Source organism: Rutidosis leptorrhynchoides, chromosome 11 (genome assembly GCF_046630445.1).
Source record: "Rutidosis leptorrhynchoides isolate AG116_Rl617_1_P2 chromosome 11, CSIRO_AGI_Rlap_v1, whole genome shotgun sequence".
In the NCBI taxonomy this organism is placed as follows: Eukaryota; Viridiplantae; Streptophyta; class Magnoliopsida; order Asterales; family Asteraceae; genus Rutidosis; species Rutidosis leptorrhynchoides.
The window spans coordinates 34,914,415-34,938,460 of record NC_092343.1 but is presented as its reverse complement, the minus strand read 5'-3'; positions in this window follow the sequence as shown (position 1 = coordinate 34,938,460).

Sequence of the window (24,046 nt, the reverse complement as noted above, 5' to 3'; positions counted from 1 at the left end):
ATAAATTTATATAATTTAATTAAAGTTTTATCAATATAAATAGTAATATATTTGATAATGCTAACAACGAACATATATTTCATAGCATTATTCCTCAAGAAAGACAAGCTTTTAGTTGCAATTGTTGAAATGTCCCGTTCTTATTGATTAAAAACGTTCCATATTAATTGATTTCGTTGCGAGGTTTTGACCTCTATATGAGACGTTTTTCAAAGACTGCATTCATTTTTAAAACAAACCATAACCTTTATTTTATAAATAAAGGTTTAAAAAGCTTTACGTAGATTATCAAATAATGATAATCTAAAATATCTTGTTTACACACGACCATTACATAATGGTTTACAATACAAATATGTTACATCAAAATCAGTTTCTTGAATGCAGTTTTTACACAATATCATACAAACATGGACTCCAAATCTTGTCCTTATTTTAGTATGCAACAGCGGAAGCTCTTAGTATTCACCTGAGAATAAACATGCTTTAAACGTCAACAAAAATGTTGGTGAGTTATAGGTTTAACCTATATATATCAAATCGTAACAATAGACCACAAGATTTCATATTTCAATACACATCCCATACATAGAGATAAAAATCATTCATATGGTGAACACCTGGTAACCGACATTAACAAGATGCATATATAAGAATATCCCCATCATTCCGGGACACCCTTCGGATATGATATAAATTTCGAAGTACTAAAGCATCCGGATATGATATAGATCTTGAATAGTAGCTGTTGTTGTAGGAAAATTCTGCTAATGGTAGATGTCGATCCCAACTGTTTCCGAAATCAATGACACATGCTCGTAGCATGTCTTCAAGCATTTGTATCGTCCTTTCGCTCTGCCCATCAGTTTGTGGATGATAGGCAGTACTCATGTCTAGACGAGTTCCTAATACTTGATGTAATGTCTGCCAGAATCTTGAAATAAATCTGCCATCCCTATCAGAGATAATAGAGATTGGTATTCCATGTCTGGAGACGACTTCCTTCAAATACAGTCGTGCTAACTTCTCCATCTTGTCATCTTCTGTTATTGGCAGGAAATGTGCTGATTTGGTGAGACGATCAACTATTACCCAAATAGTATCAAAACCACTTGCAGTCCTTGGCAATTTAGTGATGAAATCCATGGTAATGTTTTCCCATTTCCATTCCGAGATTTCGGGTTGTTGAAGTAGACCTGATGGTTTCTAATGCTCAGCTTTGACCTTAGAACACGTCAAACATTCTCCTACGTATTTAGCAACATCGGCTTTCATACCCAGCCACCAAAAATGTTTCTTGAGATCTTTGTACATCTTCCCCGTTCCAGGATGTATTGAGTATATGGTTTTATGAGCTTCTCTAAGTACCATTTCTCTCATATTTCCAAATTTTGGTACCCAAATCCTTTCAGCCCTATACCGGGTTCCGTCATCCCGAATATTAAGATGCTTCTCCGATCTTTTGGGTATTTCATCCTTTAAATTTCCCTCTTTTAAAACTCCTTGTTGCGCCTCCTTTATTTGAGTAGTAAGGTTATTATGAATCATTATATTCATAGATTTTACTCGAATGGGTTCTCTGTCCTTCCTGCTCAAGGCATCGGCTACCACATTTGCCTTCCCCGGGTGGTAACGAATCTCAAAGTCGTAATTATTCAATAATTCAATCCACCTACGCTGCCTCATATTCAGTTGTTTCTGATTAAATATGTGTTGAAGACTTTTGTGGTCGGTATATACAATACTTTTGACCCCATATAAGTAGTGCCTCCAAGTCTTTAATGCAAAAACAACCGCGCGTAATTCCAAATCATGCGTCGTATAATTTTGTTCGTGAATCTTCAATTGTCTAGATGCATAAGCAATCACCTTCGTTCGTTGCATTAATACACAATCGAGACCTTGCTTTGATGCGTCACAATAAATCACAAAATCATCATTCCCTTCAGGCAATGACAATATAGGTGCCGTAGTTAGCTTTTTCTTCAATAACTGAAACGCTTTCTCTTGTTCATCATTCCATTCAAATTTCTTCCCTTTATGCGTTAATGCAGTCAAGGGTTTTGCTATTCTGGAAAAGTCTTGGATGAACCTTCTGTAGTAACTAGCTAGTCCTAAAAACTGGCGTATGTGTTTCGGAGTTTTCGGGGTTTCCCACTTTTCAACAGTTTCTATCTTTGCCGGATCCACCTTAATACCTTCTTTGTTCACTATGTGACCGAGGAATTGAACTTCTTCCAACCAAAATGCACACTTTGAAATCTTAGCGTACAATTCTTCCTTCCTCAATACTTCTAACACCTTTCTCAAATGTTCACCGTGTTCTTGGTCATTCTTTGAGTAAATAAGTATGTCATCAATGAAAACAATGACAAACTTGTCAAGGTATGGTCCACACACTCGGTTCATAAGGTCCATGAACACAGCTGGTGCATTAGTTAAACCAAATGGCATGACCATAAACTCGTAATGACCGTAACGTGTTCTGAAAGCAGTCTTTGGAATATCATCTTCTTTCACCCGCATTTGATGATACCCGGAACGTAAGTCAATCTTTGAATAAATAGACGAGCCATGTAGTTGATCAAATAAGTCGTCGATTCTCGGTAGTGGGTAGCGGTTCTTGATGGTAAGTTTGTTCAACTCTCGGTAGTCGATACACAACCTGAATGTACCATCTTTCTTCTTGACAAACAAAACATGAGCTCCCCACGGTGATGTGCTTGGTCGAATGAAACCACGCTCTAAAAGTTCTTGTAATTGGCTTTGCAGTTCTTTCATCTCGTTGGGTGCAAGTCTGTAAGGAGCACGAGCTATTGGTGCAGCTCCTGGTACAAGATCTATTTGAAATTCAACGGATCGATGTGGGGGTAATCCCGGTAATTCTTTCGGAAATACATCGGGAATTTTTTTTGCGACGGGAACATCATTGATGCTCTTTTCTTCAGTTTGTACTTTCTCGACGTGTGCTAGAACAGCATAGCAACCTTTTCTTATTAGTTTTTGTGCCTTCAAATTACTAATAAGATGTAGCTTCGTGTTGCCCTTTTCTCCGTACACCATTAAGGGTTTTCCTTTTTCTCGTATAATGCGAATTGCATTTTTGTAACAAACGATCTCTGCTTTCACTTCTTTCAACCAGTCCATACCGATTATCACATCAAAACTCCCTAACTCTACTGGTATCAAGTCAATCTTAAATGTTTCGCTAACCAGTTTAATTTCTCGATTCCGACATATATTATCTGCTGAAATTAATTTACCATTTGCTAATTCGAGTAAAAATTTACTATCCAAAGGCGTCAATGGACAACTTAATTTAGCACAAAAATCTCTACTCATATAGCTTCTATCCGCACCCGAATCAAATAAAACGTAAGCAGATTTATTGTCAATAAGAAACGTACCCGTAACAAGCTCCGGGTCTTCCTGTGCCTCTGCCGCATTAATATTGAAAATTCTTCCGCGGCCTTGTCCATTCGTGTTCTCCTGGTTCGGGAAATTTCTAATAATGTGGCCCGGTTTTCCACATTTATAACAAACTACATTGGCATAACTTGCTCCGACACTACTTGCTCCGCCATTACTCGTTCCGACACCATTTGTTCCTTTCGTTCTGTTAACCCCTGGTCCGTAGACCTCACACTTAGCCGCGCTATGACCATTTCTTTTACACTTGTTGCAAAATTTGGTGCAGAACCCCGAGTGATACTTTTCACCCCTTTGGCATAGCTGCTTCTGATTGTTGTTGTTGTTGTTGCGGTTATTATTGTTGTTGGGATGATTGTTGTAGTTGCTGTTGTTGTTGTTGTTGTTGTTGTTGTTGTTGTTGTTGTTGTTGGGCCGTTTGTTGTAGTTGCGATTGATGTTGCGATTGTTGGGATAATTGTTGCGATTATTGTTGTAATTGCTGTTGTTGTTGTATTGGTGATTCTTATCACCGTTTTCCTCCCACTTTCTTTTGACTTGCTTCACATTGGCCTCTTCAGCAGTCTGTTCTTTAATTCTTTCTTCAATCTGGTTCACTAGTTTGTGAGCCATTCTACATGCCTGTTGTATGGAGGCGGGCTAGTTTGAACTTATATCTTCTTGGATTCTTTCCGGTAATCCTTTCACAAACGCGTCGATCTTCTCTTCCTCATCTTCGAATGCTCCCGGACACAATAGGCACAATTCTGTGAATCGTCTTTCGTACGTGGTAATAACAAATCCTTGGGTTCGTAACCCTCTAAGTTCTGTCTTGAGCTTATTGACCTCGGTTCTGGGACGGTACTTCTCGTTCATCAAGTGCTTGAATGCTGACCACGGTAGTGCGTACGCATCGTCTTGTCCCACTTGCTCTAGATAGGTATTCCACCATGTTAACGCAGAACCTGTGAAGGTGTAACGACCCGTCAAAATCGCTATTGACGCGGCACGTTAATCATTGATTCCACAGTGAGGTTTTGACCTCTATATGATACGTTTTGATAAAATATTGCATTCATTAAAATAAGTGACTTTCTAAACATAGAAAGTTATAAACATGTGGGCGAGTACTTAGGTATAAGCAAAACCCCGAAATACATAAGTCTTTAATTTACAGGTTGACATCACAGTCCAATTATTTATTACACAACGCAGTTTTATTTTGAATGCAATAAACTTTGTACAAAGCATGAGAGACTCCATGCAGGCAACAAGCACATCACAGCGGAAGCATTCTAAGGACCTGAGAATAAAACATGCTAAAAAGTCAACACGAATGTTGGTGAGTTATAGGTTTAATTGCTCGAGTCATAAACATATATAAAGATAGACCACAAGATTTCATCAAAAGTTTATCAATAGATTCTACATAACAGAGCACCCTGGTAACTAAACTTAACGCTATAGTGATAATTACCCCATTCGTTTTAATACACGTAAATCAACGTGTCTTAAACTCAAATAACATACGTCCGTTAAAAGGCTAGTGCTCTAGCTCGGACGGGGATGTCAAGCCCTATGGATCCATATACAATTATTCGCGCCCACCAGTTCATATCCTATGTACTGGCAGCTACTAGTTACCAAAGCTAAGGGATTTTCGGTTTAACTCAGTGTAGAATTTAATATGTACTTGTGTCTTATCGCGTTTAAAATAAATTGCATATATTCTCAGCCCAAAAATATTTAAAGTATTTAAAAAGGGAGACTATAAACTCACAGTTCAATATTGAGACTCAATATTGTAGGCAAATTGCGTAGACGTAATGATGGTAGACGACTGTATGGTTGGTCTTGGATTCAAGAACAATACCCCGAACAATACCCAATATTTCCTTATTTTAAAACGGTTTGAAACCCGAATTAAAAATACCCTCGAATATACTTTATTATTATTAAACTTAAAATTAAAATTATAATTATAATTATAATTATAAAATTTACGTACATATATATTTATGAAATATTTCGTCGAGCAAAACTGACCTTTTATAGTACTTTTCGATTTACTGTAGCTCATGCGATCGCATGAGTTTTCAGTGTTTTTGCCATGCGATCGCATGGCCGCCTTTCCCATTTTGTTTGCTAGTCCGTCGACATCAAATAGTATTTACTGTAGCAAATAGTGTTTACTGTAGCAAATAGTGTTTTGCTGTAGCAAATAGTGGTTTACTGTAGCAAATCAATGTAGCAAAGTCGTTTTTACTGTAGCACTGTAGCAAAATACGGTTTCACTGTAGCAAATAGTGTTTTACTGTAGCAAATAGTGTTTTACTGTAGCAAATAGGGTTTTACTGTAGGAAAGTCGTTTTTACTTGTACATATATATATACATACATATAATTGTTCATGAATCGTCGAGAGTAATCAAAGGTAATTGTATATATGAAACAGTTCTAAAATTTTGAGACTCAATCTAACAGACTTTGTTTAGCGTGTTAAAATAATAAATCGTATAGAGAATTGGTTTAAATAAGTCAAAAATTTTCGAGTCATCACAGAAGGTATGCGTAGCGTACTTTACTTTGTCCTCTTCAGTACACTTACTTATGGCAAACACCGATTCGACCTTCTCGGTCCACCGTTTCAACCCAATCGGTCCTTCAGTTCCATCAAATTCCAAAGGTTTGCAGGCAGTGAATTCTTTGTAGGTGCATCCTACACGATTTCCTGTACTGCTAGATCCAAGGTTATTGTTGGTATGTAGCGCAGCCTGTACTGCGGCTATGTTTGAAGCTAGAAAAGTACGGAATTCCTCTTCATTCATATTCACGGTGTGTCGAGTAGTCGGTGCCATTTCCTTCAAAATAGTCAAATGGAACAAGTTAATCATACAGAATATTAAGAGTAGTTAATAGTATTTCGTAGCATAATATGAACTCATTTATAAAAGCTTTTTCTTCATATTAGCGTTTTATAAGTTTAAATTCGGGTAGTACCTACCCGTTAAGTTCATACTTAGTAGCTAATATACAATTCAACTACTACAATTCTATATGAAAAACTGATTGTAATAATATTTCGCGTTCAAACTTTTATACAATATTTTACAAACTTACAATACCGCTTATTTTACATAAAGCATGAAATATAGCACACAATAACTTTGATACAAGATAGTTGTGAAGATAATTCTAGCTAGTACACAAGTCGTTCAGCAAAGGCAATAAAGACACGTAATTCATACTTCCAGAAACAAGTCATGCATTCTGGTTTTACTAGGACTACTTCCCATCCTTGGTCTTGTGGAACATAACCGTTATGGCCGTTGATAAGACAGCGTGTTGTAACGTCGTCAAAGGGACAAGGGTTACGTAATGACCAACAGTCTCGTAATAACCTAAAAACCTCATTTCTTACCCCAATTACCGACTCCGTCACTTGTGGGAACGTTTTGTTTAATAGTTGTAGCCCGATGTTCTTGTTCTCACTTTGGTGAGAAGCGAACATTACTAACCCGTAAGCATAACATGCTTCTTTATGTTGCATGTTAGCCGCTTTTTCTAAATCACGAAGTCCTATATTCGGATATACTGAGTCAAAATAATTTCTTAACCCGTTGCGTAAAATAGCATTTGGGTTCCCCGCAATATATGCGTCAAAGTAAACACATCGTAACTTATGGATTTCCCAATGTGATATCCCCCATCTTTCGAACGAAAGCCTTTTATAAACCAAGGCATTCTTGGAACGTTCTTCGAATGTCTTACAAACTGATCTCGCCTTAAATAGTTGTGCTGAAGAATTCTGACCGACTCTAGACAAGATTTCATCAATCATGTTTCCGGGTAGGTCTCTTAAAATATTGGGTTGTCTATCCATTTTGTGTTTTTATACTGTAAAATAGACAAGAGTTAGATTCATAAAAAAAATACTTATTAATACAAGCAATTTTTACATATATCATAAAGCATAAGCACACTATATTACATATATTACACCACACGAATACAACTATCTTATTCCGACTCGCTTGTTTCTTCTTCTTCGGTTTTGGTTCGTTTTGCCAAGTTTCTAGGGATATATGATGTTCCCCTAATACGAGCCGTCGTTTTCCACATTGGTTTAGAAAAACCTGGTGGTTTAGAGGTTCCCGGGTCATTGTTACAACTTAAGGACTTCGGGGGTTGACGATACATATAAAGTTCATCGGGGTTGGAATTAGATTTCTCTATTTTATGCCCTTTCCCTTATTATTTTCTTTTGCCTTTTTAAATTCAGTTGGGGTAATTTCTATAACATCATCGGAATTCTCGTCGGAATCCGATTCATCGGAGAATTGGTAATCCTCCCAATATTTTGCTTCCTTGGCGGAAACACCATTGACCATAATTAACCTTGGTCGGTTGGTTGAGGATTTTCTTTTACTTAAACGTTTTATTATTTCCCCCACCGGTTCTATTTCTTCATCCGGTTCCGATTCTTCATCCGGTTCCGATTCTTCTTCCGGTTCCGACTCTTCTTCCGGTTCCTCTTCGGAAACTTGTGAATCAGTCCACGAATCATTCCAATTTACATTTGACTCTTCATTATTATTAGGTGAGTCAATGGGACTTGTTCTAGAGGTAGACATCTATCACATAATATCAAACGCGTTAAGAGATTAATATATCACATAATATTCACATGTTAAAAATATATATTTTCCAACAAAATTTGTTAAGCAATCATTTTTCAAGTAAACACGGTCAAAGTCCAGACTCACTAATGCATCCTAACAAACTCGATAAGACACACTAATGCAAAATTCTGGTTCTCTAAGACCAACGCTCGGATACCAACTGAAATGTCTCGTTCTTATTGATTAAAAACGTTCCATATTAATTGATTTCGTTGCGAGGTTTTGACCTCTATATGAGACGTTTTTCAAAGACTGCATTCATTTTTAAAACAAACCATAACCTTTATTTCATAAATAAAGGTTTAAAAAGCTTTACGTAGATTATCAAATAATGATAATCTAAAATATCCTGTTTACACACGACCATTACATAATGGTTTACAATACAAATATGTTACATCGAAATCAGTTTCTTGAATGCAGTTTTTACACAATATCATACAAACATGGACTCCAAATCTTGTCCTTATTTTAGTATGCAACAGCGGAAGCTCTTAGTATTCACCTGAGAATAAACATGCTTTAAACGTCAACAAAAATGTTGGTGAGTTATAGGTTTAACCTATATATATCAAATCGTAACAATAGACCACAAGATTTCATATTTCAATACACATCCCATACATAGAGATAAAAATCATTCATATGGTGAACACCTGGTAACCGACATTAACAAGATGCATATATAAGAATATCCCCATCATTCCGGGATACCCTTCGGATATGATATAAATTTCGAAGTACTAAAGCATCCGGTACTTTGGATGGGGTTTGTTAGGCCCAATAGATCTATCTTTAGGATTCGCGTCAATTTGGGTGTCTGTTCCCTAATTCTTAGATTACCAGACTTAATAAAAAGGGGCATATTCGATTTCGATAATTCAACCATAGAATGTAGTTTCACGTACTTGTGTCTATTTTGTAAATCATTTATAAAACCTGCATGTATTCTCATCCCAAAAATATTAGATTTTAAAAGTGGGACTATAACTCACTTTCACAGATTTTTACTTCGTCGGGAAGTAAGACTTGGCCACTGGTTGATTCATGAACCTATAACAATATATACATATATATCAAAGTATGTTCAAAATATATTTACAACACTTTTAATATATTTTGATGTTTTAAGTTTATTAAGTCAGTTGTCGTCATTAGTAACCTACAACTAGTTGTCCACAGTTAGATGTACAGAAATAAATCGATAAATATTATCTTGAATCAATCCACGACCCAGTGTATACGTATCTCAGTATTGATCACAACTCAAACTATATATATTTTGAAATCAACCTCAACCCTGTATAGCTAACTCCAACATTCACATATAGAGTGTCTATGGTTGTTCCGAAATATATATAGATGTGTCGACATGATAGGTCGAAACATTGTATACGTGTCTATGGTATCTCAAGATTACATAATATACAATACAAGTTTATTAAGTTATGGTTGGAATAGATTTGTTACCAATTTTCACGTAGCTAAAATGAGAAAAATTATCCAATCTTGTTTTACCCATAACTTCTTCATTTTAAATCCGTTTTGAGTGAATCAAATTGCTATGGTTTCATATTGAACTCTATTTTATGAATCTAAACAGAAAAGTATAGGTTTATAGTCGGAAAAATAAGTTACAAGTCGTTTTTGTAAAGGTAGTCATTTCAGTCGAAAGAACGACGTCTAGATGACCATTTTAGAAAACATACTTCCACTTTGAGTTTAACCATAATTTTTGGATATAGTTTCATGTTCATAATAAAAATCATTTTCTCAGAATAACAACTTTTAAATCAAAGTTTATCATAGTTTTTAATTAACTAACCCAAAACAGCCCGCGGTGTTACTACGACGGCGTAAATCCGGTTTTACGGTGTTTTTCGTGTTTCCAGGTTTTAAATCATTAAGTTAGCATATCATATAGATATAGAACATGTGTGTAGTTAATTTTAAAAGTCAAGTTAGAAGGATTAACTTTTGTTTGCGAACAAGTTTAGAATTAACTAAACTATGTTCTAGTGATTACGAGTTTAAACCTTCGAAGAAGATAGTTTTATATATATGAATCGAATGATGTTATGAACATCATTACTACCTCAAGTTTAGTAGGTAAACCTACTGGAAGTGACAAGAAATGATCTAGCTTCAAAGGATCTTGGATGGCTTGAAAGTTCTTGAAGTAGGATCATGACACAAAAACAAGTTCAAGTAAGATTTTTACTCGAATTAAGATAGTTTATAGTTATAGAAATTGAATCAAAGTTTAAATATGAATATTACCTTGAATAAGAAAGATAACCTACTGTATATAACAAATGTTTCTTGATCTTAGATGATTACTTGGAATGGATTAGAAAGCTTGGAAGTAAATTAGTAAACTTGAAGGGATTTTTGAAGTGTTCTTGAAGTGTTCTTCCTATGATGATTATAGCTTGATTCTTGAAGTGATTTTTGATGAAGATGACGATTAACTACTGGAAAAATACGTTCATAATAGTGTATGTGTGTTGAGAGAGAATTAGAAAGAGAATTGGAAGTGAAATGGAGTGAATGATGAGTGGTAATTGGTGAGTGGTGAGTGGGGTTAAAAGGATTTCTAGTTAGTTGACTAGCTCATGATAGAAGTTAAAATTGATTAGTCATACATGACATAATCAAGAGTGGAATCCCATGCTAGTTCCTATTGGCATATACTCATAGTAAGTACGTTTTGTAGCTGTGTATAATACGGGTAAGAATACGACTAGAATTCTTGATGAAAGAAAAGAATGGAAAAGTAACTGTAACCATTTTCGTTAAGTATGAGTGTTTTGATATATGTCTTGAAGTCTTCCAAAAGTATTTTAATATATCTAAATACACTACATGTATATACATTTTAACTGAGTCGTTAAGTCATCGTTAGTCGTTACATGTAAGTTTTGTTTTGAAACCTTTAAGTTAACGATCTCAATTAATGTTGTTAACCCATTGTTTATTATATCTAATGAGATGTTAAATTATTATATTATCATGATATTATGATATATTAATATATCTTAATATGATATATATACATTTAAATGTCGTTACAACGATAATCGTTACATATATGTCTCGTTTCGAAATCCTTAAGTTAGTAGTCTTGTTTATATGTATATAACTCATTGTTAATATACTTATGGAGATACTTACTTATCATAATCTCATGTTAACCATATGTATATCCATATATATATCGTCATGTCGTTTTTACAAGTTTTAACGTTCGTGAATCGCCGGTCAACTTGGGTGGTCAATTGTCTATATGAAACATATTTCAATTAATCAAGTCTTAACAAGTTTGATTGCTTAACATGTTGGAAACATTTAATCATGTAAATATCAATCTCAATTAATATATATAAACATGGAAAAGTTCGGGTCACTACAAATATCTCTTAATATGATATATATACATTAAATGTCTTTACAACGATAATCATTACATATATGTCTCGTTTAAAAATCATTAAGTTAGTAGTCTTGTTTTTACATATGTAGTTCATTGTTAATATACTTAATGAAATGTTTACTTATCATAGTATCATGTTAACTATATATATATCCATATATATGTCATCATATAGTTTTTACAAGTTTTAACGTTCGTGAATCACCGGTCAACTTGGGTGGTCAATTGTCTATATGAAACATATTTCAATTAATCAAGTCTTAACAAGTTTGATTGCTTAACATGTTGGAAACATTTAATCATGTAAATATCAATCTCAATTAATATATATAAACATGGAAAAGTTCGGGTCACTACAGTACCTACCCGTTAAATAAATTTCGTCCCGAAATTTTAAGCTGTTGAAGGTGTTGACGAATCTTCTGGAAATAGATGCGGGTATTTCTTCTTCATCTGATCTTCAGGCTCCCAGGTGAACTCGGGTCCTCTACGAGCATTCCATCGAACCTTAACAATTGGTATCTTGTTTTGCTTAAGTCTTTTAACCTCACGATCCATTATTTCGACGGGTTCTTCGATGAATTGGAGTTTTTCGTTGATTTGGATTTCATCTAACGGAATAGTGAGATCTTCTTTAGTAAAACATTTCTTCAAATTCGAGACGTGGAAAGTATTATGTACAGCCGCGAGTTGTTGAGGTAACTCAAGTCAGTAAGCTACTGGTCCGACACGATCAATAATCTTGAATGGTCCAATATACCTTGGATTTAATTTCCCTCGTTTACCAAATCGAACACCGCCTTTCCAAGGTGCAACTTTAAGCATGACCATCTCTCCAATTTCAAATTCTATATCTTTTCTTTTAATGTCAGCGTAGCTCTTTTGTCGACTTTGGGCGGTTTTCAACCGTTGTTGAATTTGGATGATCTTCTCGGTAGTTTCTTGTATAATCTCCGGACCCGTAATCTGTCTATCCCCCACTTCACTTCAACAAATCGAAGACCTGCACTTTCTACCATAAAGTGCTTCAAACGGCGCCATCTCAATGCTTGAATGGTAGCTGTTGTTGTAGAAAAATTCTGCTAACGGTTGATGCCGATCCCAACTGTTTCCGAAATCAATAACACATGCTCGTAGCATGTCTTCAAGCGTTTGTATCGTCCTTTCGCTCTGCCCATCAGTTTGTGGATGATAGGCAGTACTCATGTCTAGACGAGTTCCTAATGCTTGCTGTAATGTCTGCCAGAATCTTGAAATAAATCTGCCATCCCTATCAGAGATAATAGAGATTGGTATTCCATGTCTGGAGACGACATCCTTCAAATACAGTCGTGCTAACTTCTCCATCTTGTCATCTTCTCTTATTGGTAGGAAGTGTGCTGATTTGGTGAGACGATCAACTATTACCCAAATAGCATCAAAACTACTTGCAGTCCTTGGCAATTTAGTGATGAAATCCATGGTAATGTTTTCCCATTTCCATTTCGGGATTTCGGGTTGTTGAAGTAGACCTGATGGTTTCTGATGCTCAGCTTTGACCTTAGAACACGTCAAACATTCTCCTACGTATTTAGTAACATTGGCTTTCATACCCGGCCATCAAAAATGTTTCTTGAGATCCTTGTACATCTTCCCCGTTCCAGGATGTATTGAGTATCTGGTTTTATGAGCTTCTCTAAGTACCATTTCTCTCATATCTCCAAATTTTGGTACCCAAATCCTTTCAGCCCTATACCGGGTTCCGTCTTCCCGAATATTAAGATGCTTCTCCGATCCTTTGGGTATTTCATCCTTTAAATTTCCCTCTTTTAAAACTCCTTGTTGCGCCTCCTTTATTTGAGTAGTAAGGTTATTATGAATCATTATATTCATAGATTTTACTCGAATGGGTTCTCTGTCCTTCCTGCTCAAGGCATCGGCTACCACATTTGCCTTCCCCGGGTGGTAACGAATCTCAAAGTCGTAATCATTCAACAATTCAATCCACCTACGCTGCCTCATATTCAGTTGTTTCTGATTAAATATGTGTTGAAGACTTTTGTGGTCGGTATATATAATACTTTTGACCCCATATAAGTAGTGCCTCCAAGTCTTTAATGCAAAAACAACCGCGCCTAATTCCAAATCATGCGTCGTATAATTTTGTTCGTGAATCTTCAATTGTCTAGACGCATAAGCAATCACCTTCGTTCGTTGCATTAATACACAACCGAGACCTTGCTTTGATGCGTCACAATAAATCACAAAATCATCATTCCCTTCAGGCAATGACAATATAGGTGCCGTAGTTAGCTTTTTCTTCAATAACTGAAACGCTTTCTCTTGTTCATCATTCCATTCAAATTTCTTCCCTTTATGCGTTAATGCAGTCAAGGGTTTTGCTATTCTGGAAAAGTCTTGGATGAACCTTCTGTAGTAACCAGCTAGTCCTAAAAACTGGCGTATGTGTTTCGGAGTTTTTGGGATTTCCCACTTTTCAACAGTTTCTATCTTTGCCGGATCCACCTTAATACCTTCTTTGTTCACTATGTGACCGAGGAATTGAACTTCTTGCAACCAAAATGCACACTTTGAAAACTTAGCGTACAATTCTTCCTTCCTCAATACTTCTAACACCTTTCTCAAATGTTCATCGTGTTCTTGGTCATTCTTTGAGTAAATAAGTATGTCATCAATGAAAACAATGACAAACTTGTCAAGGTATGGTCCACACACTCGGTTCATAAGGTCCATGAACACAGCTGGTGCATTAGTTAAACCAAACGGCATGACCATAAACTTGTAATGACCGTAACGTGTTCTGAAAGCAGTCTTTGGAATATCATCTTCTTTCACCCGCATTTGATGATACCCGGAACGTAAGTAAATCTTTGAATAAACAGACGAGCCTTGTAGTTGATCAAATAAGTCGTCAATTCTCGGCAGTGGATAACGGTTTTTGATGGTAAGTTTGTTCAACTCTCTGTAGTCAATACACAACCTAAATGTACCATCCTTCTTCTTGACAAACAAAACAGGAGCTCCCCATGGTGATGTGCTTGGTCGAATGAAACCACGTTCTAATAGTTCTTGCAGTTGGCTTTGCAGTTCTTTCATCTCGCTGGGTGCGAGTCTATAAGGAGCACGAGCTATTGGTGCAGCTCCTGGTACAAGATCTATTTGAAATTCAACAGATCGATGTGGAGGTAGTCCCGGTAATTCTTTCGGAAATACATCGGGAAATTCTTTTGCGACGGGAACATCATTGATGCTCTTTTCTTCAGTTTGTACTTTCTCGACGGGTGCTAGAACAGCATATCAACCTTTTCTTATTAGTTTTTGTGCCTTCAAATTACTAATAAGATGTAGTTTCATGTTTCCCTTTTCTCCGTACACCATTAAGGGTTCTCCTTCTTCTCGTACAATGCGAATTGCATTTTTATAACATACGATCTCTGCTTTCACCTTCTTCAGCCAGTCCATGCCAACTATTACATCAAAACTCCCTAACTCTACTGGTATCAAATCAATCTTAAATATTTCGCTACCCAGTTTAATTTCTCGATTCTGGCATATATTATGTGCTGAAATTAATTTACCGTTTGCTAATTCGAGTAAAAATTTACTATCCAACGGCGTCAATGGACAACTTAATTTAGTACAAAAATCTCTACTCATATAGCTTCTATCCTCACCCGAATCAAATAAAACGTAAGCAGATTTATTGTCAATAAGAAACGTACCCGTAACAAGCTCCGGGTCTTCCTGTGCCTCTGTCGCATTAATATTAAAAACTCTTCCGCGGCCTTGTCCATTCGTGTTCTCCTGGTTCGGGCAATTTCTAATAATGTGGCCTGGTTTTCCACATTTATAACAAACTACATTGGCATAACTTGCTCCGACACTACTTGTTCCACCATTACTCGTTCCGACACCATTTGTTCCTTTCGTTCTGTTAACCCCTGGTCCGTAGACCTCACACTTCGCCGCGCTATGACCATTTCTTTTACACTTGTTGCAAAATTTTGTGCAGAACCCCGAGTGATACTTTTCACACCTTTGGCATAGCTGCTTCTGATTGTTGTTGTTGTTGTGGTTGTTATTGTTGTTGGGATGATTGTTGTAGTTGCTGTTGTTGTTGTTGTTGTTGTTGTTGTTGTTGTTGTTGTTGTTGTTGTTGTTGTTGTTGTTGTTGTTGTTGTTGTTGTTGTTGTTGTTGTTGTTGTTGTTGTTGTTGTTGTTGTTGTTGTTGTTGTTGTTGTTGTTGTTGTTGTTGTTGTTGTTGTTGGGCCGTTTGTTGTAGTTGCGATTGATGTTGCGATTGTTGGGATAATTGTTGCGATTATTATTGTAATTGTTGTTGTTGTTGTATTGGTGATTCTTATCACCGTTTTCCTCCCACTTTCTTTTGACTTGCTTCACATTGGCCTCTTCAGCCGTCTGTTCTTTAATTCTTTCCTCAATCTGGTTCACTAGTTTGTGAGCCATTCTACACGCCTGTTGTATGGAGGCGGGCTCGTGTGAACTTATATCTTCTTGGATTCTTTCCGGTAATCCTTTCACAAACGCGTCGATCTTCTCTTCCTCATCTTCGAACGCTCCCGGACACAATAGGCACAATTCTGTGAATCGTCTTTCGTACGTGGTAATATCAAATCCTTGGGTTCGTAACCCTCTAAGTTCTTTATTGAGCTTATTGACCTCGGTTCTGGGACGGTACTTCTCGTTCATCAAGTGCTTGAATGCTGACCACGGTAGTGCGTACGCATCATCTTGTCCCACTTGCTCTAGATAGGTATTCCACCATGTTAATGCAGAACCTGTAAAGGTATGCGTAGCGTACTTCACTTTGTCCTCTTCAGTACACTTACTTATGGCAAACACCGATTCGACCTTCTCGGTCCACCGTTTCAATCCGATCGGTCCTTCGGTTCCATCAAATTCCAAAGGTTTGCAGGCAGTGAATTCTTTGTAGGTGCATCCTACACGATTTCCTGTACTGCTAGATCCAAGGTTATTGTTGGTATGTAGCGCAGCCTGTACTGCGGCTATGTTTGAAGCTAGAAAAGTACGGAATTCCTCTTCATTCATATTCACGGTGTGTCGAGTAGTCGATGCCATTTCCTTCAAAATAATCAAATGGAACAAGTTAATCATACAGAATATTAAGAGTAGTTAATAGTATTTCGTAGCATAATATGAACTCATTTATAAAAGCTTTTTCTTCATATTAGCGTTTTATAAGTTTAAATTCGGGTAGTACCTACCCGTTAAGTTCATACTTAGTAGCTAATATACAATTCAACTACTACAATTCTATATGAAAAACTGATTATAATAATATTTCGCGTTCAAACTTTTATACAATATTTTACAAACTTACAATACCGCTTATTTTACATAAAGCATGAAATATAGCACACAATAACTTCGATACAAGATGGTTGTGAAGATAATTCTAGCTAGTACACAAGTCGTTAAGCAAAGGCAATAAAGACACGTAATTCATACGTCCAGAAACAAGTCATGCATTCTGGTTTTACTAGGATTACTTCCCATCCTTGGTCTCGTGGAACATAACCGTTATGGCCGTTGATAAGACAGCGTGTTGTAACGTCGTCAAAGGGACGAGGGTTACGTAATGTCCAACAGTCCCGTAACAATCTAAAAACCTCATTTCTTACCCCAATTACCGACTCCGTCACTTATGGGAACGTTTTGTTTAATAGTTGTAGCCCGATGTTCTTGTTCTCACTTTGGTGAGAAGCGAACATTACTAATCCGTAAGCATAACATGCTTCTTTATGTTGCATGTTAGCCGCTTTTTCTAAATCACGAAGTCCAATATTCGGATATATTGAGTCAAAATAATTTCTTAACCCATTGCGTAAAATAGCATTTGGGTTCCCCGCAATATATGCGTCAAAGTAAACACATCGTAACTTATGGATTTCCCAATGTGATATCCCCCATCTTTCGAACGAAAGCCTTTTATAAACCAAGGCATTCTTGGAACGTTCTTCGAATGTCTTACAAACTGATCTCGCCTAAAATAGTTGTGTCGAAGAATTCTAACCGACTCTAGACAAGATTTCATCAATCATGTCTCCGGGTAGGTCTCTTAAAATATTGGGTTGTCTATCCATTTTGTGTTTTTATACTGTAAAATAGACAAGAGTTAGATTCATAAAAAAAAATACTTATTAATACAAGTAATTTTTAGATATATCACAAAGCATAAGCACACTATATTACATATATTACACCACACGAATACAACTATCTTATTCCGACTCGCTTGTTTCTTCTTCTTCGGTTTTGGTTCGTTTTGCCAAGTTTCTAGGGATATATGATGTTCCCCTAATACGAGCCGTCGTTTTCCACATTGGTTTAGAAAAACCTGGTGGTTTAGAGGTTCCCGGGTCATTGTTACAACTTAAGGACTTCGGGGGTTGACGATACATATAAAGTTCATCGGGGTTGGAATTAGATTTCTCTATTTTTATGCCCTTTCCCTTATTATTTTCTTTTGCCTTTTTAAATTCAGTTGGGGTAATTTCTTTAACATCATCAGAATTCTCGTCGGAATCCGATTCATCGGAGAATTGGTAATCCTCCCAATATTTTGCTTCCTTGGCGAAAACACCATTGACCATAATTAACCTTGGTCGGTTGGTTGAGGCTTTTCTTTTACTTAACCGTTTTATTATTTCCCCCACCGGTTCTATTTCTTCATCCGGTTCCGATTCTTCTTCCGGTTCCGACTCTTCTTCCGGTTCCTCTTCGGGAACTTGTGAATCAGTCCACGAATCATTCCAATTTACATTTGACTCTTCATTATTATTAGGTGAGTCAATGGGACTTGTTCTAGAGGTAGACATCTATCACATAATATCAAACGCGTTAAGAGATTAATATATCACATAATATTCACATGTTAAAAATATATAGTTTTCAACAAAATTTGTTAAGCAATCATTTTTCAAGTAAACACGGTCGAAGTCCAGACTCACTAATGCATCCTAACAAACTCGATAAGACACACTAATGAAAAATTCTGGTTCTCTAAGACCAACGCTCGGATACCAACTGAAATATCCCGTTCTTATTGATTAAAAACGTTCCATATTAATTGATTTCGTTACGAGGTTTTGACCTCTATATGAGACATTTTTCAAAGACTGCATTCATTTTTAAAACAAACCATAACCTTTAATTCATAAATAAAGGTTTAAAAAGCTTTACGTAGATTATCAAATAATGATAATCTAAAATATCTTGTTTACACACGACCATTACATAATGGTTTACAATACAAATATGTTACATCAAAATCAGTTTCTTGAATGCAGTTTTTACACAATATCATACAAACATGGACTCCAAATCTTGTCCTTATTTTAGTATGCAACAGCGGAAGTTCTTAGTATTCACCTGAGAATAAACATGCTTTAAACGTCAACAAAAATGTTGGTGAGTTATAGGTTTAACCTATATATATCAAATCGTAACAATAGACCACAAGATTTCATATTTCAATACACATCCCATACATAGAGATAAAAATCATTCATATGGTGAACACCTGGTAACCGACATTAACAAGATGCATATATAAGAATATCCCCATCATTCCGGGACACCCTTCGGATATGATATAAATTTCGAAGTACTAAAGCATCCGGTACTTTGGATGGGGTTTGTTAGGCCCAATAGATCTATCTTTAGGATTCGCGTCAATTAGGGTGTCTGTTCCCTAATTCTTAGATTACCAGACTTAATAAAAAGGGGCATATTCGATTTCGATAATTCAACCATAGAATGTAGTTTCACGTACTTGTGTCTATTTTGTAAATCATTTATAAAACCTGCATGTATTCTCATCCCAAAAATATTAGATTTTAAAAGTGGGACTATAACTCACTTTCACAGATTTTTACTTCGTCGGGAAGTAAGACTTGGCCACTGGTTGATTCACGAACCTATAACAATATATACATATATATCAAAGTATGTTCAAAATATATTTACAACACTTATAATATATTTTGATGTTTTAAGTTTATTAAGTCAGCTGTCCTCGTTAGTAACCTACAACTAGTTGTCCACAGTTAGATGTACAGAAATAAATCGATAAATATTATCTTGAATCAATCCACGACCCAGTGTATACGTATCTCAGTATTGATCACAAATCAAACTATATATATTTTGGAATCAACCTTAACCCTGTATAGCTAACTCCAACATTCACATATAGAGTGTCTATGGTTGTTCCGAAATATATATAGATGTGTCGATATGATAGGTCGAAATATTGTATACGTGTCTATGGTATCTCAAGATTACATAATATACAATACAAGTTGATTAAGTTATGGTTGGAATAGATTTGTTACCAATTTTCACGTAGCTAAAATGAGAAAAATTATCCAATCTTGTTTTACCCATAACTTCTTCATTTTAAATCCGTTTTGAGTGAATCAAATTGCTATGGTTTCATATTGAACTCTATTTTATGAATCTAAACAGAAAAAGTATAGGTTTATAGTCGAAAAAATAAGTTACAAGTCGTTTTTGTAAAGGTAGTCATTTCAGTCGAAAGAACGACGTCTAGATGACCATTTTAGAAAACATACTTCCACTTTGAGTTTAACCATAATTTTTGGATATAGTTTCATGTTCATAATAAAAATCATTTTCTCAGAATAACAACTTTTAAATCAAAGTTTATCATAGTTTTTAATTAACTAACCCAAAACAGCCCGCGGTGTTACTACGACGGCGTAAATCCGGTTTTACGGTGTTTTTCGTGTTTCCAGGTTTTAAATCATTAAGTTAGCATATCATATAGATATATAAAATGTGTTTAGTTTATTTTAAAAGTCAAGTTAGAAGGATTAACTTTTGTTTGTGAACAAGTTTAAAATTAACTAAACTATGTTCTAGTGATTACAAGTTTAAACCTTCGAATAAGATAGCTTTATATGTATGAATCGAATGATGTTATGAACATCATTAATACCTTAAGTTCCTTAGACAAACCTACTGAAAAAGAGAAAAATGGATCTAGCTTCAACGGATCCTTGGATGGCTCGAAGTTCTTGAAGCAGAATCATGACACGAAAACAAGTTCAAGTAAGATCATCACTTGAAATAAGATTGTTATAGTTATAGAAATTGAACCAAAGTTTGAATATGATTATTACCTTGTATTAGAATGATAACCTACTGTAAGAAACAAAGATTTCTTGAGGTTGGATGATCACCTTACAAGATTGGAAGTGAGCTAGCAAACTTGAAAGTATTCTTGATTTTTATGTAACTAGAACTTGTAGAATTTATGAAGAACACTTAGAACTTGAAGATAGAACTTGAGAGAGATCAATTAGATGAAGAAAATTGAAGAATGAAAGTGTTTGTAGGTGTTTTTGGTCGTTGGTGTATGGATTAGATATAAAGGATATGTAATTTTGTTTTCATGTAAATAAGTCATGAATGATTACTCATATTTTTGTAATTTTATGAGATATTTCATGCTAGTTGCCAAATGATGGTTCCCACATGTGTTAGGTGACTCAAATGGGCTGCTAAGAGCTGATCATTGGAGTGTATATACCAATAGTACATACATCTAAAAGCTGTGTATTGTACGAGTACGAATACGGGTGCATACGAGTAGAATTGTTGATGAAACTGAACGAGGATGTAATTGTAAGCATTTTTGTTAAGTAGAAGTATTTTGATAAGTGTATTGAAGTCTTTCAAAAGTGTGTAAATACATATTAAAACACTACATGTATATACATTTTAACTGAGTCGTTAAGTCATCGTTAGTCGTTACATGTAAGTGTTGTTTTGAAACCTTTAGGTTAACGATCTTGTTAAATGTTGTTAACTCAATGTTTATAATATCAAATGAGATTTTAAATAATTATATTATCATGATATTATCATGTATGAATATCTCTTAATATGATATATATACATTAAATGTCTTTACAACGATAATCGTTACATATATGTCTCGTTTAAAAATCATTAAGTTAGTAGTCTTGTTTTTATATATGTAGTTCATTGTTAATATACTTAATGATATGTTTACTTATCATAGTATCATGTTAACTATATATATATCCATATATATGTCATCATATAGTTTTTACAAGTTTTAACGTTCGTGAATCACCGGTCAACTTGGGTGGTCAATTGTCTATATGAAACATATTTCAATTAATCAAGTCTTAACAAGTTTGATTGCTTAACATGTTGGAAATATTTAATCATGTAAATATCAATCTCAATTAATATATATAAACATGGAAAAGTTCGGGTCACTACAATTGTTCTATTTAAAAGTGATATTCGTTTAAATAATAAAAGGTGAAGACAAAAGACAGATTCGACGAATTGAAAACGCAAACGAACAAAAAGCTCAAAAGTACAAAATACAATCAAAGAGGTTCCAATTATTGATAAGAAACGTCTCAAAATTGCAAGAGTACAAGATTCAAAACGCAAAGTACAAGATATTAAATTGTACGCAAGGACGTTCGAAAATCCGGAACCGGGACCAGAGTCAACTCTCAACACTCGACGCAACGGACTAAAAATTACAAGTTAACTATGTATATAAATATAATATAATATATAATTAATTCTTAAAATTAATATATATATTATAATATATTTATAAATCGTCGGCAAACAAAGAGCCAAAGCTGGGTGAGCTGTAATTTCAAACTCCGCGAGTTGCGGAGTTTGAAGGTAAAAAATTACGCGACTCGCGGAGTTCTCCTGGACTCAAATTCCTATAAAAGCCAACGCAGTTCGACGAAAAATATATCCAAAAATATCAATCTCTCTATATCTATACGTAAATATTTATATTTATATTTATATTTTAATTTTAATTTTAATTTTAATTCTAATAATAAGGGTATGTTAGCCAATGTTGTAAGGGTGTAAGTCAAAATTCTGTCCGTGTAATGCTACGCTATTTTTAATCATTGTAAGTTATGTTCAACCTTTTTAATTTAATGTCTCGTAGCTATGTTATTATTATGCTTATTTAAAACGAAGTAATCATGATGTTGGGCTAATTACTAAAATTGGGTAATTGGGCTTTGTACTATAATTGGGGTTTGGACAAAAGAACGACACTTGTGGAAATTAGACTATGGGCTATTAATGGGCTTTATATTTGTTTAACTAAATGATAGTTTGTTAATTTTAATATAAAGATCCACAATTGGACGTCCCTATAAATAACCATATACACTCGATCGAATACGATGGTCAGGGTATTTATATGTACGAATAATCGTTCATTTAACCAGACACGGGAATGGATTAATATTCAATAGAATTATTAAAACAGGGGTGAAATTATGTACAAGGACACTTGACATAATTGATAATAAAGTATTAAAACCTTGGGTTATACTCAGTCGACATCCTGGTGTAATTATTAAATAAAGTAATAAAACCTTGTTACAGTTTAAGTCCCTAATTAGTTGGAATATTTAACTTCAGGTATAAGGATAATTTGACGAGGATACTCGCACTTTATATTTATGACTGATGGACTGTTATGGACAAAAACCAGACGGACATATTAAATAATCCAGGACAAAGGACAATTAAACCATGGGCATAAAACTAAAATCAACACGTCAAACATCATGATTACGGAAGTTTAAATAAGCATAATTCTTTTATCTCATATTTAATTTCCTTTATTTTATATTTAATTGCACTTCTAATTATCGCACTTTTATTGTTATTGTATTTAATTGCACTTTTAATTATCGTACTTTTTAATTATCGCAAGTTTATTTTATCGCACTTTTATTTATCGTAATTTTATTATCGTTATTTACTTTACGCTTTAAATTAAGTCTTTTATTTATTTAATATTTTACATTTTGTTTTAACTGCAACTAAAGTTTTTAAAATCGACAAACCGGTCATTAAACGGTAAAAACCCCCCTTTATAATAATAATATTACTTATATATATATTTGTATTTTTATAAAATAAAACTAATATAGCGTTAAGCTTTGTTTAAAAGATTTTCCCTGTGGACTGAACCGGACTTACTAAAAACTACACTACTGTACGATTAGGTACACTGCCTATAAGTGTTGTAGCAAGGTTTAAGTATATCCATTCTATAAATAAATAAATATCTTGTGTAAAATTGTATCGTATTTAATAGTATTTCCTTGTAAAATATAAGCTATTTTATATACACCTCGCAGAACATCAAGTATTTTTGGCGCCACTGCAGGGGAACATCTAGCTTAAAAGCTGGAAGCGCAACGCTAATATATATAAAAAAAACAAAAAGATTTTTATTTTTAGTTTACTTTTATAAAAATACGTTTTTATAAAAATACATTTTATATATTTAAAAATATAAAAAGAAAAACAAAAATATAAATATTTTTAAGAATTTATTAAATATTTAAGTTTTATAAAGTTTCTTTATTTTTATTTTATAAAAATATAAGTTTTATTTATTTTGTTTTTATTTTAAACAT